Source organism: Theropithecus gelada, chromosome 6 (genome assembly GCF_003255815.1).
Source record: "Theropithecus gelada isolate Dixy chromosome 6, Tgel_1.0, whole genome shotgun sequence".
Classification (NCBI taxonomy): Eukaryota; Metazoa; Chordata; class Mammalia; order Primates; family Cercopithecidae; genus Theropithecus; species Theropithecus gelada.
In genome coordinates this window covers 111,837,144-111,838,889 of record NC_037673.1, presented here as the reverse complement: position 1 = coordinate 111,838,889, position 1,746 = coordinate 111,837,144, and the positions used below count along the sequence as shown (strand labels likewise).

Sequence of the window (1,746 nt, the reverse complement as noted above, 5' to 3'; positions counted from 1 at the left end):
ATCTCTCCTTCGATTATATTGATTTTGGCATGGACATCCTCGTGGAGCCTATCATAGCGGGCAGGGTTCAGAGGATGGGATTTCCCAGATAAAGTGTTTACTCAAAGAAGCTTGAAACAGCAAAACAAAAGGGGTAAGTGCAAACCATAATCAACATGAGCCATCCACAAATGATCCAGTGGAATCTGGTCACATGTCAGATCTGAAGGGCAAATAAGTCTACAAATGGGCAATGAATCTAGGAATTAGGATTCCAGGAGTCAGGAATGGGAGAAGAAAGTAGGTTGGAAGCAAGTTAGAGGAAACTTCTCAGGATAGAAAACAAGACCAAGGTGGAGGGGCCCATTCTTTTTTTTTTTTTTTTTTTTTTTAAAAATATGGAACGCTTCACGAATTTGCGTGTCATCCTTGCGCAGGGGCCATGCTAATCTTCTCTGTATCGTTCCAATTTTAGTATATGTGCTGCCGAAGCGAGCACGAGGGGCCCATTCTTGGTGGTGTTTCCCCAGTGATGGGGATGTCATCCTGCAAGCTATAAGCTGCAGGCCAGGTCCCAAATAGGTGGGAGTCCTTCGAGGAGACAACTATACATAGCAACTCAGCCCCAGGACCTAGGGACTAAGAGGGCACGGAGGATGGCAAATTGGAGACAGAAGACCCATTACTGAGAAAATATATTGGGGAGGCAATGTAGCACCTACGTTCTGGCCCAGACTGTCTAAAGTCAGACAGATTCCACCCTGCCACTTACTAGCCATGTGAATTTGTTTCAGTTACTCAACTTCTCTAACCCTCGGTTTCTCTATCTGTATAGAAGTACTTACAATATCTGTTATAAAAAATAATGTGGCAATACTAAAGCTTTTTTGCACAGCCTCTTTCACACAGAAACACTAAATAAATGCTCACTGCTATTATTAGCAGCAAACTATAATACTAACTAGCAACAAAGGAAACTGAGAAACAATTTGGAAATCCATAGTCAGCACGAACGTTGCCATTGCTAGCTCTGAATTTCCATGTCCCTTTCTTCTTTAGGTCTTTGCACAAGGTATTCCACATTCAGATCTCAGCTCATACATTCCTTCCTCAAGGTTGGAAGTCCTGCTGTTCTAGAGGTGCTGGCCTGATGAGTGCACTAAAGACATTTGAATCTGTTTCCCTGTATCTAGTTTGGCCTTGAAACTAGGGGAAAGGCTGAATCTTCCTATTCAAAGTCCAGCTTGTACCTGACACAGAGATGGACTGAGTCTCCACATCCACCCATTCATTTTCACTATGCACTATTTCACTGGGGACAACCTGTGTGCCACACACTCTGCTGAATTATGGTGACTCAGAATTGAGCATCCAAATATGGTCCCTGCCCTCCTGGGCCTTCCAGTTGTATAAAGGAAATAGATAACTGCATCACACGGATCCTGAAAGAGGAAGTAAAGGGCACAATGGCAGCTATGGGGAGTGGAGGAAGTAGGCAGGGCAATATGTGGCATCCAGTTATAACAAGGGAGATACAGAGGCTGGGAAATTGGCAGGGCCCACCCCCACCTTGAGTCCACATGTAGACTTTTTTCTTTGAAACGGGACAACAGAAACCTTGCATGTATATCCTAACAGTTTTCCTCTACAAACAAAGTTTAAAAATACATATTTCTTAGAGTAGCTAGAAATGGAAAATAAGGTATAGGACCTGGAAAAAATGAGTTCTTAAAAATAATGTCAATATTGGTGGTTGTTTAGCATCAT

At 43.0% G+C, this 1,746-nt stretch overlaps 1 non-coding gene across 1 annotated transcript; it reads right to left on the bottom strand.

The window, feature by feature from the left end:
- Positions 1-371: 371 nt before the first annotated feature.
- LOC112627334 lies at positions 372-478 on the bottom strand. Its single transcript, XR_003120159.1, has one exon. It is a non-coding gene; the product is annotated as a U6 spliceosomal RNA (small nuclear RNA).
- Between the last annotated feature and the right edge of the window lie 1,268 nt (positions 479-1,746).